Genomic DNA, 16466 nt, shown 5'->3' with positions numbered 1-16466 from the left:
AATCTAAATTTCAACAATCTGAGTGACGTCCAGAACTAATTCTTACCAACTCAATGCCACAAATAGATGACAGGATGTCCATATTCAGGGTCGTTATTAACTGGACTGCAACATCTAAAGGATTGTATTTCAGAACTGCTAAGTGAAAGTGATTGCAACTAAAAATAAACTGGTCTACTGTGGCCTTTAAAAAAAAGTACCTAAATGATTTAGTATTCTTTCATTTTCTGAAATGTTGATTTTCATATTTCATCCAAGCAAATGTCATTATTTTGAAAAAGAAAACGTTACATTCACAGTTTCAGCTGAAGGGGAGAGTGAGGGCTGATTTCTTTGCCTTCCTTCATTAAAAGTTTGAAGTTATATGCCATAAGACTTTTTGTACTAGATAATTTGGTATTTTTTGCCAGTGCCCAAATTTTAGGAGTTATTTCCTTCACTGTGAAGCATCTTGGGATCTCCTGAGAGATTAAATGATACAAAGCAAAATGATATTTTATCCATTGGGTATTTCAAATGCATGGATTTTGTAAAGCTAACCAACTTGTGTATTTTTTTTAATCAGAGAGATGAAAGAATGTGAAGAGTTCAAACTACTATTTTATTTGAGTATCCATCACACTAACAATTAAATGGATTGGTTATTAAAATACTATTATTTGGAGATGCTTGTATTTAAAATTACTGAACAACATGCCCTCCTCCAGCCCACACACACTCCCACTCCTCCAACATGAGAATGACATTTCAGCTGAGTTGAAAATTGCAACAGATTTCTTGTAGAAAAATGGAGGACTGCAGATGCTGGAGAAGTCAGAGTTGAAAAGGGTGGCGATAGAAACCTCATCTCTGCTGCTCCTCAGCATATTTCTGGTATCTTATCAAGGTGATTGTTTTTCAGTTTGGAGCAGAGATGACAAAATGCAGTTCTCTGACAATAGGGCCAATCTAGTGAGCACCTTAGTTCATAAGAACTGTGCGAGTGTACTGGCAGGTTCAAGATAAGTGACTTTCCCCTACCTCTTTTCCTAAATCCAAAAAAAGAGTCATAGGGAAAATGTCTGAAGCCCTCATTAAAAGAATTATAAAAGACACTTAGAAAAAAAGCTTATCGGGGGCGTACAACATGTTTTTGTGAATAGAAAATTATGTTTAAATAATTTATTGCAGTACTTTAAAGAAGTGCTGTGGATAAAGGTGGATGCACTGTACTTAGATTTCCAGAATCCATTTGATAAGGTGTCATAATAAAGGTTATTGTGACAAATAAAGTCTCATGGCATAGGAAACAACCTATTGGCATTAGTAGCCATCAAGAAACACAGCAGGGATAAATGGGTCCATTTCTGGAACACATGATGATGAATGGTATGCAGAGGTATCAGTTCTGGGGTCTCAAGCTACAATTTATATACATGACTGGATGAAGAGACTAAAGGTTGCTAAACTTGCAAATTACCCAACAAAAATTGGTAGTAAAGTACATTTTGAAGATGGCATTAATAGGCAACAAAGGGATAGGGGTAGATTAAGATGGCAAAGATCTGTAAAGATGGAGTATAATGGAAAAATTGAATTGTCCATTTTGGCAAGAAGCATTAAAGAAAAGCAATTTTTCTAAATTATGGCAAGATTGTCCAGCCTGGAGGTATGGAAGGATCTCTGTGACCGATTGTATAATTTGAAAAACCTTAATGTGTTGTTTTAGCAAGTAAGTAAAAACACAGATAAAACACTTTCATTTATTGCAGAGGAAATTGAATAAAAGGTAGGGAGATTTGTTTCAATTAACAGGGCCACTGAGACTACATCTGGATTAATGTATACAGTATTGGTCTCCTCACTTAATGAAAGATGTAAATGTGTTGGAAGCAGTTCTGAAGTTTGCCAGACTAATATCTGAAATGAGAGAATTGCCTTCTTAACAGGAAAAAGTTGGACATTAGGTTTGTATTTACTGGAATTTACTTAGATTACTTACAGTGTGGAAACAGGCCCTTTGGCCCAGCAAGTCCACACCGATCCTCCGAAGAGCAACCCACCCAGACCCACTCCCCCAAACCTTCACCTAACACTACAGGCAATTTAACATGGCCAGTTCTCCTAACCTGCACAATTGTGGACTGTGGGAGGAAACCGGAGCACCCGGAGGAAACCCACGCAGACACGGAGGGAATGTGCAAACTCCACACAGACAGTTGCCTGAGGCAGGAAATGAACCCGGGTCTCTGGCGCTGTGAGGCAGCAGTGCTAACCACTGTGCCACCATGCTGCCCACTAATTGAGCAAGAGGGCAACTCAATTGAAACATACAAGATCCTGAAGGATCTAGAAACACCTGGAGTATTGCACATAGTTTTGGTGGGCGGCACAGTGGTTAGCACTGTTGCCTCATAGCGCCAAAGACCCGGGTTCAATTCCTGCCTCAGGCGACTGACTGTGTGGAGTTTGCACGTTCTCCCCATGGGTTTCTTCCGGGTGCTCCGGTTTCCTCCCACAGTCCAAAGATATGCAGGTCAGGTGAATTGGCTATACTAAATTGCCTGTAGTGTTAGGTAAGGGGTAAATGTAGGGGTATGGGTGGGTTGTGCTTCGGCGGGTCGGTGTGGACTTGTTGGGCCAAAGGGCCTGTTTCCACACTGTAATCTAATCTAATCTTATCTAAACTTAAGGACATAGAGGGAGTGCAGCTGATAATTCCAAGGTTGTTGCTGGGGATCACAGGAATCACTTCTGAGATTGGTTCAGCTGGGTTTGTATGCACTGGAGTTTAGTAGGATGAGAGGGGATTAGATTGAAATATACAAACTTGTAACCAGGCTGGACAGATTTAATACAGAAGGATTGTTTTCTGGGTTGGGGAGTCTCAAATCAGAGACATAATCTCATGATGTGGGGTAGACACTGAGAACTGAGATGAGGAAAAGATTCTTCACTCGAAAAGGTAATGAACCTGTGGAAATCTACCAAGTCACTGAACATATTCAAGAAAGATATAGTTTTACTTTAGATGTTGAAGGTATCAAGGAATATGGGGAGAAAGCAAGAATATGGCACGGAGATAGAGGATCAGCCATGAACATACTGAATAGTAGAGCAGGTTTGAAGGGCCAAATGGCCTACTCATAAGTTGTATATTAAAGTGGATGTATAAAATATTTGTCTTGGGAAAAATAGGAGAAGTCACTATCATAACAAGGGATGGTCACAGAGTCATCATAAGGAACTACAGCACAGCCAAAGGCTCTTCAGTTAGTTAAAAACAACCATCTAACTAATCCCATTGTCCAGCATTTGGCCCATAATCTTGGTATTGCAAGAGCACATCGAAATACTTTTAGATGTCGATGGTTTCTGCCTTTTCCACCTTTACAGACAATGATCCAGGTTCCCACTACTCTCGGAGAATTTGTTTTCCTCACATCCCCAAACACTCTGATTTTTGCCTTAAATCAAAGCCCTCTGGTTATTAATTCCTTCATCAAGGGAAAGTCCTTTCCTGACTACCCTATCTACTCCCCCCATAATTTTATGTCTACCGATCATGTCTCCTCTCAATCTCCTTTCCTGAAATGAAATCTACCCCAGTGTGCCTAATAGAATCATATATAGTACGGAAACAGACTCTTGCGTCCAACTAGTCTATGCTGACCGTATTCCCAAACTAAACTAATCCCGCCTGCCAGAACTTGGCCCATATCCTTCCAAACTTACCCATAAACATTGTAACTGTACCTGCATCCACCACTTTCTCTGGCAGTTCATTCCACACACGAACCACTCTCTGTGCAAAAACATTGCTCCTCATGTTCTTTTTCAATCTTTCTCCTCTCCCCTTAAAATGATGCCCCCTCACCAAAAAGAAAGGACCCTTGTCATTCAATTTATTTCTGCCCCTCATGACATTATAAACCTCAACAAGGTGATGTCAGGCCTCATTTATTTGCTGACGACATCCCTTTGTACCTCACCCATCATCACCACCACTCTCATCTCCTCTCTGTGTCGTCAGCCTGCTTATCCAATGTCTGGATGAACTGCAATTTCCTCCAATTAAATTTTGGGAAGAATTGGTTTCTGTCCCCATCAGAAATTTGGTTCTTTCACCACCAATTCTATCTCCTTCTTTGGCTTCAAAAAAACTCAAGCTGTTTCTCATTTCAGAACCCTAAATAAATCAATGTAGCTGGAAAGTAGGACATTGTTATGACCCTGGATAAGATGTGATCTTTTACTGAACCACAAGCACGCAGTGCTAGAAATCTGGTTTGAACTACAAAACAGGAATTTACATATAACACAACTTGAAAACATGTTCAAAGAACAGTCCAATCAATCTTAAATCTATTACTTTACAAGATTCCAGTACCAGAGAGAGTTCCCTGCTCTCTCATCTTTAGGTTTAATGTCATTCCTTCAATTCCTTTATCTTGAGAATAAAAAAGCTTCTTCTGCTTGATTATTCATACAAAAGAATTTCAACGTTCTCAGTTTCAAATGACCTCTTCCAACCAAACACTTCTGGCCTGATAACTAAAACCCTGACACAGAGACGTCCAACTTCTTCATCAGTCTGAACTAATTTCTTTCTCCAGAATAAATAGTTCTTTCATTTAACTTTAACCAACTCAGCTGCAAACTGAACCCAAAAGTTATCCAATCTATGGGCTTTTCGCTTTGAAAAAAAATTAATTTGCAATTCTTATACACAAGAATAAGCTGATGCTTTTTAACGTTTATTTTCTCTGATGGTAAAACTCAATTCAAACAAATTTGCATTATCATTCTCGGAGCTGTCATACTGGCTTAAAAAAATCAAATCTCCTGAAAGACTGACAAGTTAATCATTAGTCTCACTAATGCATACAGACCAAAACCCACATGTCATTTGTTCAAAATCTAAACACTTAAAATAAATGTTTTAATATATATAAATCATACACCTTCCATCGTAATATAAAAATGGAGTTGGATCGCTCTGGAGGGGAGCTCATGTCCTTGAATCAGAAAAAACAATTATACTTTCTTTAATTATGCTATTTGCAAGAGAAATTTTGAGTGGAATCATTGTTTGTTTTTGGATGAATCTACTTTTTTTTTCATTCAGCTATGAACTGCAATAAACTTGTTCAAAATACTGAATCCTCTGGTTGACAATAGCCACAAGAGGGAGATGCACGACAGGCATGACTTTGTCTATTCATTGATTTACAAATCTAATTTATTCCATTGTGTTGGCTCTAATACAAATGAAAGAGCACTTGTATTTAAGTTTTTTAAAACATTAATTCTCAGGATGTATGGTGACACTGGCAAGGCCAGCATTTATTGCTCATGCTTAGACAACTCAGTAAATTTCTCAGCTACTCCAGGGGTTATTTTTGAGAGTCTGGAGGCACATACAAGTCAGACTGGGTCAGGAGAGTAGGTTTCCTTCCTGAAAGTTATTAATTTTTGACATTATTGTGCTAAATGGATTTTGAAATGACAATTTGATAAGTTCATGGTAATGATGACTGATATGAACTTCTTATTCCAGATTTATTTAATCAACTGAATTTAAATTCTGCAGCCAATGTGATAGTATTTGAGCTGATTTGAGTTTATTCATTCAAGATTATTAATTCAGTGCTCTGAAATACTAGTCTTGTAACATAATCAGTTGGTCAACACATACTGCAAAAACTACATAATAGTACGTGCGCAAATGTCTATATTTTTTTAAAAACTAAATACCTTGACTGAACAGCACTGAGTGTTCATTATATATTGGCATAACTCAGACACAAGGGGAAGATTTGGTGGGTTTGTAAGGGGTACCCATAAAATGCCTTTCGTAAGACCTACCACCAAACCTTCTCAGGATGTTTACATCCAACAGTATGTTTGAAATTGAGGTTCCCTTTAAAACAGTGTTCCATTGGTATTTCATATTTATTGTTTCCTGTGTAGCATGAGACCTCGTTTAATTGTGTTACAGTAGCAACTAGTTTTCTGCAAACATATAAAAAAATTACAAGGTGCCTGTTATGAGTGCAATAAGATGTTTTTGTTCTTGGAAGCAATGAAAATGACCTTCACATGGAAATGGACAAGGGACCATCAAAGAAGCTATCCCAGTGTTTTTGGTCAAAACGTTTCAGACAATTGATTGACAGCATATGCTACCAGAACTGGGTACATCAACAAGTGCTCAGAGATAGAGAGCAGGCCTCATCTGGCAGACCATTAAACCATAAGAAACAGGAACAGGGTTAGGCCTTTCAGCCCCTTGAGCCCGCTCCGTGAAACATTAGGGTCATGGTGGATGCGACATGCCTCACTTTCACTTTCCTGCCCTTTCCCTGTAAACCCTTGATTCCACTATTGATCAAGAATCTATCTACCTCAGCCTTAAATATAGACAAGGACTCTACCCCCACAACTTTCTGTGGCGAGAAGCTCCAAATACTCAAAACTCTCTGGAAGAAGAAATTCCTCCTCATCTCAGTCTTCAATTGGCACCCCTTTACATATGAGCCTATGCCCTCTGATCCGAGACTCTCACGTGAGAGGAAATACCTTGACCCTGTCAAGCCCCCCCTTAAAAATCCGATATGTTTCAATGAGATCACCTCTCATTCTTCTAAACTCCAGTGAGTAAAGTCCCAACCTGCTTAGCCTTTGCTCGGGAGACAATCCTTGCATATCTATGGGGATCATCCTAGTGGACTTTGTCTGAACTGTCTCCAATGAAATGATATCTTTCCTTGAATAAAGGGACCAAAACTGCTCACAGTATTCTAGTTGTAATTTCAATAGCACTTTGTACAGTTACAGGAAGACTTCCTTACTCCCATACACCAACCTGCTGAAATAAAGGCCAATGTTCCATTAGTTTTCCTGATTACCTGCTGCACTTGTGTGCTAGCTTTCTGTGTGCTGGTATTCCCAAGTCCCCTTGTGTTGCAATTTTCTGCAGTTTTTCTCCTTTTAAATAATATTCTATTGTTTGTTTTCCTTCCAAAATGAGTAACTTCGCATTTTTCCATATAATACTCTATTTGCCAACTTTTTACACATTTACTTAACCTATCAATTTCATAGTTAACTGTTGTACCTTCCTGTTACCTGTTGCAACCTTCCTTTCCACATACTTTGTGTGTCTGAAAGTTTGGCCACAGTATATTCATTTCTTCCTCCAAGTCATTTTATATATTGTGAACAACTTGTTGTTAATGCTGTAACTTTAGCAGGACAAAGCAAAACAACAAGGTAATCTGCTATCTACAATTTAAACCAAAACATCTTTGATCATTACCCTCTACACAGACAGACAAACAGACACAGTTCAGGAATAAATTTTTAAAAAGAGAAAATTGTAATTTGCCAGTTCAAAAAAACAGCTTCCATGCAATCCTTGGATAATGAGTTGTTCACAGGGAATGACTATATATATATATATATATATATAAACTATTCACTTATTTCTTATTGACTGGGATTATTTTCTCAGAACATTGAACACTGGACAGAAAGCAAGAAGAGACTATAAAGACAACAGCAGTCCTAAAGCTTCCAAAAATGACTCTGCATCTGCCAAACCGAGAACCAGTTTACCCTCTTCTTTTCCTTTTGAATCAATATTTTTCTGTGGTTGGTTGGTGCCGTCAACAAAATCCCACTGAGAAAAGTAAGAAGAAGACTTTGTCAGTGTTAGAGTAAGAAGATTTACCTTGGAGAGAGGCAATCAGAGAAGCTGCAGTGATGTCAGTACCACTCAAGTAGTCATTGTCCAAGCAATATCAGAACTGAACGCCAAAGACTCAAAGCACATCCCAGTGTGCAGTAGGGTCCAGCATCTTTGTATATCAGGGTAAAAGGGAGTTCTGCCAAGAGTACCCAGCGATTAATAATACCTACGTCTCTGAGGGAAAACATTCTTCATAGAATCCACAGTGTTCACTGGGGAATAGTGAAGCCTAGCACTCATGCACAATTATCTGTCCAGTGGTCAAGAATTTCCAAAATAATTGAAGGCTTCATATTGTCCTGCGATGCTTGTGCAATTAAAATGCCAACAGAATCTCTATTTCCAACTAGTTTCCCAGACTGGCCTTGGCAAATGTTGTGACTTGATCCCTTGACTTAACAGGAAAAGTCTACTTGATCACAGTGGATTATCCTAGATGGTTAGAAGCTGCCCGATTCCACGATGTGACAGCTGGAATAGTCATATGAGCATTAAAGACTACATTTTCAATTCATGATTTTCCAGAATAATTGTCTTTAATAATAGTCCACATTTCCTGAATGAGTAATTCAAAACATTTGCACAAGACAATGAAATCAGTCACATTACTAGTTCTCTCTCTTCAGAGAGGTAAAGCATTAAAATGTTAATGACTACGAGTAACAGTGATTGGGATTTAGCTTTGCTGAGTTATGGAGTAACATCCTTAAATAACAGATTTTTCCAGCAGAGTTACTTATGGGCTGAAGGTCAAGAACATCAATTCCATTGTTGAAGCAGAATGAAAACTAAATATTACATCAAATGACTATGACAGAGTAGGAAATATAGAGAACAACCCATAAGAAAAACACAAGAACTTGTAAACTCCAGGTGTAGAGTGAAGAGTTTCGTAACATTATCATGACAACAGGTATAAAATCTGAAGGCATGGTCTTTTTAAAACAAAACTGAATATCTTCAGTCTCATCTCATTCAAACTCCATTGTCTATATAGGAAACTAAAAAGGCTGCAAGAACAACAGAATGTGAGTGATGTTCAAAGTGGAATAAAACGACAAACTAGTAGAATTCATGGTTTTGGAAAGTGCTATCACAGGAGCCTCAGTGAGTTGTTGTGGTGTATCTTGGAGCTGGTGCACACTGCTGCTACTGTACGTCACTTATGAAGGGAGGGAATTTTGAAGGTGGTGTGTGTGATGCCAATCAACTGGGCTTTGCTCCAGACAGTGCCAAGTTCATTGAGTGTTTGGAGCTGCGCTCATTCAGAAAAGTGAAGAGGACTTCGTCATACTTGTCAAACAAAAACTTGTACTATAATACGCAAAGCTTTTGTGCTCTTAAAATCATGCCCTTCTCAGCACCACTACAAAAACCCAAGTTTCATAGCAACAAAATAATTTGTATCTCACAACTGTTTTGCTTTTCCTTTCCACTCATTGTGTCCTATTGTCTTAGCTGTGACTTGCTGAGTTTTCATCAAAGTCTATTCTATTTCCCTCCCACCATTGTAGGCAGCCCTATCTCTTCGTCCTTCCAAGACACATCCACGCTGTTTGATTCTTAGAAAATTCCCAGTTTCAGCGACTTAAAATGATCCAATCCACACCCCCATTCCTCCTTCCTTCCCTGCCCTTCTAAAAATGTGTAATGCTGGAAAAGCACAGTCGGGCAGGCAGCATTAACAAGCAGGAGAGTCAATGTTTTGAGCATAAGCTCTTCATCAGGAATGGTGGGGGTGGTGGACAAGAGGGCTGAGAGTTAAATGGGAGGGGGAGTGGGGCTATGGATCTGGTATCTGGGAATGCGATAGGTAGATGGAGGTGGGGGTGTTGGTGATAGGTTGGAGGGGAGGGTGGAGCGGATAGTTGGGAAGGAAGATGGACAAGTAGGACAGTTCAAGAGGGTGGTGTGGAGTTGGAGGGTTGAATCTGGGATAAGGTGAGGGAGGGGAATGAGGAAACTGGTGAAATCAACATTGATCCCATGTGTTGGAGGGTCCCAAAGCAGAAGATGAAGAGTTCTTCCTCCAGTAATTGGGTGGCTAGAGTTTGGAGGTGGAAGAGGCCCAGGACTTGTGTGTCCTGGCAGAATGGGAGGGGGATTTGAAGTGTTCAGCCACTGGGTTTGTTTAGTGCGTGTATCCCAGAGATGTTCTCTGAAACGTTCTGCAAGTTGGCGTCCTGCCCTCCCAATTTAGAGGAGACCACACCGAGAACACAGACACAGTAGGTGACATGTGTGGCAGTACAGGTAAATTTCTGTCGGATGTGGAAGGATCCTTTGGGGTCTTGGATGGAGGTGAGGGGGGGAGGTGTGAGTGCAAGTTTTACACCACTTGTGGTGGCAGTGGAAGGTGCCGGGAGTGGAGGATGGATTGGTGGGAGGCGTGAACCTAACAAGGGAGTCACAGAGGGAATGGTCTCTGCAGAACGCAGATAGGGGTGGGGAAGGAAATATATCTTTAGTGGTGGGGTCTGTTTGTAGGTGCGGAAATGGCAGAGGATGATGTGATGTATAGGAGGTTGGTAGGGTGGAAGGTGAAGACCAGGGTGGGTTCTGTCCTTGTTGCATTTGGAGTGGTGAGATACAAAGGTGGAGGTACAGGAAGTGGAGGAGATGTGCTGGTAGGGCATTATTGACCACATGTGAGGGGAAATTGCAATCCTTGCAGTAGGAGGCTATCTGAAATATTTTGGAGTGGAATTGGTCTTCCTGGGAGCAGATGTGGCAGAGGCCGAGGAGTTGGGATTAAGGGATAGTGTTTTTACAGGAGTCACGGTGGGAGGAGGTGTAGTGCAGGTAGCTGTGGGTTCAAAGTAGATGTCTGTGTTGAGTCGGGCACCAGAAATGGAGAGGACGAGGTCCAGGAAGGGGAGGAAAGTGTCCAAGATGCTCTAAGTCAACTTGAGGTCAGGATGGAAGGTGTTCGTGAAATTGATGAACTATTCAAGCTCCTCATGGGAGCACGAGGTTGCTCCGATACAGTCATCAATGTAACGGAGGAAAAGGTAGAGAATGGTGCCCAGTGTAGCTGTGGAAGATAGACTATCCACTTACCTGATAAAGAGGCAGGCATAGCTGGGGCTCATGCGGGTGATCATGGCTACCTCTTTGGTCTGAGGACCCTCTGACAAGGACATGCAAGTCCTGGACTTGCTCCACCGCCAAATTGTAGCCACCCGACCACTGGAGGAAGAACGCCTCAACTTCTGCCTTGGGACCCTCCAATCACATGGGATCAATGTCAATTTCACCAGTTTCCTCATTTCCCCTCCCTCACCTTATCCTAGATCCAACTCTCCAACTCGGCACTACCCTCTTGAACTGTCTTACTTGTCCATCTTCCTTCCCACTTATCCGCTTCATCCTCCCCTCCAACCTATCACCATCAACCCCCCCCCCCCACCTTAACCTACCTATCGCATTGCCAGCTACCTTTCCTCCAGCCCCACCCCCTCCCATTTATCTCTTAGCACCCTGGGCCCCCCCTCCGCATTCCTGATAAAGGACTTACACTCGAAACGTCGACTCTCCTGCTCCTCAGATGCTGCCTGACCTGCTGTGCTTTTCCAGTGCCACATTTCTTGTCTCTGACCTCCAGCATCTGCAGTCCTCACTTTCTCTCTGTTTCCTTCTAAGTCCAGAAGACTGATTGGTAGTCAAAGGCTATTGCTATATGGAGCTAAACTACAGATGTTGAAAGTCTAAAGCACTCAGCAAGTCAGGCACAGCATCTGTGAAGGGAAGTGTCAAGTTGACATTTCAGTCATAACATTGCATCAGTGCTTCCTGATTAAAGGTTATACTGAAACTTTAACTTGTCACTTTTCTCTGAAAAGTACAAACACCTCAGGCTCCAAACCAGTACTGCCTACACAGGGATGAATGCAATATCTGAATGGAGTCAGTGAGCCACATTTGGCCCATACGTTAAATCTTGAAGATTTCTATCAATGCATTGTTGGTCTTCAGTACTTTTAACAGAAAGCTATACATAACTAATGGTTATAATAAAACTAGTAAAGTATCTTAGTTTTTCTAATGTTTACAAATATGCTGAGTTACTTAGAAAATACAAGATTCTAATCGATATGTAACTGTGAAGGCCTTGTGTCCATAGCACATCCTTTCTAATCCAAATAGAGTCATAGAGATGTACAGCATGGAAACAGACCCCTCGGTCCAACCCGTCCATGCCGACCAGATATCCCAACCCAAACTAGTCCCACCTGACAACACCCGGCCCATATCCCTCCAAACCCTTCCTATTCATATATCCATCCAAATGCCTCTTAAATGTTGCAATTGTACCAGCCTCCACCACATCCTCTGGCAGCTCATTCCATACCTGTACCACCCTCTGTGTGAAAAAGTTGCTCCTTAGGTCTCTTTTATATCTTTCCCCTCTCACCCTAAACCTATGCCCTCTAGTTCTGGACTCCCCGACCCCAGGGAAAAAAATTTGCCTATTTAAATGATCAAAATTAGCAAGGAAGTCAGTTGTATTTTTCTGATTATGCAATCTGGGATGTTTAATAATGTTGTAAATGGCAGTTGTCGTTGATAACTTGCCTCACCCCAAAGGCTGGAGCAGAGGATTTGCCTCAACAACTGAAACATACTTAGTTTTAGACAATGTTCGTTCAGATTACTTTCTGAAATTAACTACCTTAGAAGGATAGGTCAAGGAAGAGTCAGCTCCACCTTAGCAGATAAAGTTAAAAATCACACAACACCAGGTTACAGTCCAACAGATTTAATTGGAAGCACACTAGCTTTCGGAGTGACGCTCCTTCATCAGGTGGTAGCGGAGGGCTCAATCCTAATCCACTAACACCTGATGAAGGAGCGTCGCTCCGAAAGCTAGTGTGCTTCCAATTAAACCTGTTGGACTATAACCTGGTGTTGTGTGATTTTTAACTTTGCACACCCCATTCCAACACCGGCATCTCCAAATCTTAGCAGATAAACACTGTAACCATGCTCCAAACTAGTCCAGAGTCATGATGCAATTAGTTTATGCTTTTAAAAAATAAGATGCTGGTTGAGATGGTTACTTCACCAGGACAGGAGATGAACCAATTAACATGAAATGTGTCAAGGCTGATTCCTCAATTAACCTCAATATATCTTCCCTCAGGGGGAAATGGTCATTGGCATCTCACTGGTAAGCCCGTAAGCTGTAGGAACAGAAGTAGGCCTCATGGGGAGGTGATGGCCTAGTGCTATTGTCCCTGCACTGTTAATCCATAGACCCAGTTAATGCTCTGGGGACCTGGGTTTGAATTGCACCATGGCAAAATATGGAATTTGAATTCAATAAATATCTGGAATTAAGAATCTAATGACTATTATAAATTCAATGCCGATTATCAGGAAAAACCATCTGGTTCACTGACATCCTTTAGGGAAGGAAACTACAATCCTTACCTGGTCTGGCCTACATGTGACTCCAGACTCACAACAAAGTGGTTGACTCTCAACTGCCCACTGGGCTATTAGGGATGGGCAATAAAATCTGTCCTAGCCAGTGATGCCCTCGTCCTGTTAAAGAACTTTAAAAAATTTAGTCCATCAGGTTGCACTGCCATTTAATAAATTCATTTTTCTCATACCTCATGATCCTCTTACTGATTAAAACTTCATCTGTTTCAGCTTTGAATATATTCAACGACTCAACCTCAACAGCCCTCAAGGGTAGTTAATTCCTTTTTGATTAAAATCTAAGTTCCTTGAAAATACACGATGTGGAGGAGCCAGTGTTGGACTGGAGTGGACAAAATTAAAAATCAGGCAACACTAGGTTATAGTCCAACAGGTTTATTTGGAAGCACTAGCTTTCGGAGCACTGCTCCTTCATCAGGTAGCTGTGGAGCAGGACCATAACACACAATTTATAGTAAAAGATTACAGTGTAGTGCAACTGAAACACTATATTGAACAAACCGAGATTGCTGTTAAGTATTTCATTTTTTAGAATGAGTTGAAGGTTTCGGTTCATTAATATGTAAATCCAAGAACTTGTTCAAGTCACATTCTCAAGATAACTTAAGGTTTTATTAAAAAAAAGTGACATCTCAGCTCAGACAATGCACTAAAGGTGTGAGGTTAGAGTCTGTCTGTATCCCAATCTCCCAGCCTGTTGGAGTAACCACCTCAACCAGCATCTTATTTTTTAAAACCATAAACTAATAGACTGGTTCTATTGCCAAAGTGGAAGTTACAAAATGTTGCATGGATTGTCTGCCTGCATTGACTTACTGCAGATTGTGCATTTTTTGAGTAATATAGAATGTATCTGCCAATATAAGTGTAGTGGGGATGTGTATGGTGGCTCAGTGGTTAGCACTGCTGCCTCACAGCACCAGGGACCTGGGTTCGATTCCTGCCTCGGGCAACTATCTGTGAGGAGGTTGCATATTCTCCCCGTGTCTGCGTGGGTTTCCTCCGGGTGCTCTGGTTTCGTCCCACAATCCAAAGATGTGCAGGTCAGGTGAATTTGCTATGCTAAATTGCCCTAGTGTTCAGGGATGTGTAGGTTAGGGATATTAGACAAGAAGAAAAGTGGAGTAGGGGAATTGGTGTGGATGGGTAACTCTTTGGTGGGTTGGTGTGGACTTGTTGGGCTGAAGGGCCTGTTTCCACACTGTAGGAATTCTATGATTATAATTCTATAAATACAAATTCACCCTATAGACTTATATGTGTGTGCTCATGCATGACAGAGAGAGTGAGTGTGAGTGCATGTGAGAGAGGTGTGTGTGCAAATTGGTAAAGTGTGTGTTGTGTGAGTGTGATGGAGTACAAGCCTGTGAGGGGGTGTGTGCGTGAGTATGAGGTGTGTATGTATGTGTATGAGAGGTAGCATGTGTTTGAGAGAGGGTCTGCATGAGTGTGTGTGTGTGAGACAGAGAGAGTGTATTGTAGTGTATCACCTGTAGTGCCACATGACCCCAAGGTCCCGGCTGAGGCCATTCCCGTGGGTACCGAACTTGGCGATCAGCCTAAGCTCGACCTCTCTGCATTGTTGCCTATCCCAAAGTCCACCTTTGAGGATGGTCACCCGAAGATCCGAGACCGAATGTCCCTGACCGCTGAAGTGTTCCCTGACTGGAAGGGAACGCCCCGTCTGGTGATTGTTGTGCTGAGAGAGAGTGTGGCAGGGACAGATATACTGCAGCTTCTGAACCCAGCAACAACTGCCACTGAAAAACCAGAATTAAAAATCCTGGTTCTGGGAGATCTTGACACCACCCATTCAGACTGCATCTAATTTTCCAACCTTGGGGGAAAAAACCCCAAGGCCTCACAAACTGTTTACTAAGGACTTTGAAACAGACTGATCAGCACTTCTGATCTTAACCTTTCTTAAAAAAAAATGAACAAAATATACCTCTTTTAAAGCCATAGTATTGCCACGCTAGGTTTAAGATTATGGCTAGCTTCAATTTCAGATAAATATTTATGCATTGAATTTAGGGTTGAAACTAAACTCCTCCCTTTGTCTGGTGAGATTTGGACCAACATCCTCAGAATATTAGCCTGGAGGACAACAAACCTGTTGATGTTACTTCTGTATTATCATCTCCCCTGTACAACCGCTGAATCCCACACGAGCTGACACCAATCTCTATCTCTGAAGTGGGTCTTCAGTGTATAAAATTAATTTGCAGAGCTCTCCACAAAGGGCATACACCACTGATGAGACCTCCAGAAGTGTTTACAATGCCACCATAAATTTGTGGCTTCCTCACACTGCATGCTAAGGCACTTGAAACAGCAAACGTTGCATTTGTTTAAATTCTCAAGTATTTTCAAATGGGCCAGCAGATATATGTTTTTACACCTGGAAGTCATTCTCCACCTGTATCCACACCAGGAAAAACTGCAACGGGAGGAAATGGAGGTGGAATTTCCACATCTGGATCTTGCCAGCTAGATTAGATTCCTTACAGTGTGGAAACAGGCCCTTCGGCCCATCAAGTCCACACCGACCCTCCGAAGAGCAATGCACCCAGACCCACGCCCCCCCCCTACATTTACCCCTGACTAATGCACTCAACACTACAGGGAATTTAGCAAGGCCAATTTACCTAACCTGCACATCTTTGAAGGAAACCCGCACAGACACAGGGAGAATGTGCAAACTCCACACAGACAGTTGTCCGAGGTGGGAATTAAACACAGGTCCCTGGTGCTGTGAGGCAGTAGTGCTAACCACTGAGCCACTGTGCTGCCCAGTTATTTTTATAGATCCACAGTGTTTGCACAACTCAGTGAATATCCTGCCTTTAGGGTCCACCATTATATCTTTCATAGTTGAACTGTCGGTCCACACTCACTTTTGAAAAACTCGACACTTGGGCCAGGCAACAGATCTCAGTCCGCCTTTGAGATTGCACAGCAATGTTGGATCAACACCTTTCACAGGGGAAAAAAGGAGGGATGTCAATTTTACTTTTGCAATATTAGCTTTTAAAGGAGCAGCCAAATTTTTATTCAGGAACTTCTAACACAAAAATGTCAGTATATAATACACTATCAAAGACAGAAAAATAACATGAAGAAAATTCTCTGAATATTTGAGCATTATTAATGAAAATGTTGTGGTGAGCCAACTCCTAGACTTGGGGTCCACCTGGACATGTTTATTAGGTTAGGAGCTTCAGGGCATTGACAAAATAATGTTGACGAAACAATCAATGTAAACTGCCCTCCTGGACCAGATCTC

The sequence above is a fragment of the Chiloscyllium plagiosum genome, chromosome 5, assembly GCF_004010195.1.
Source record: "Chiloscyllium plagiosum isolate BGI_BamShark_2017 chromosome 5, ASM401019v2, whole genome shotgun sequence".
Classification (NCBI taxonomy): domain Eukaryota; kingdom Metazoa; phylum Chordata; class Chondrichthyes; order Orectolobiformes; family Hemiscylliidae; genus Chiloscyllium; species Chiloscyllium plagiosum.
This window is presented reverse-complemented; position numbering follows the sequence as displayed.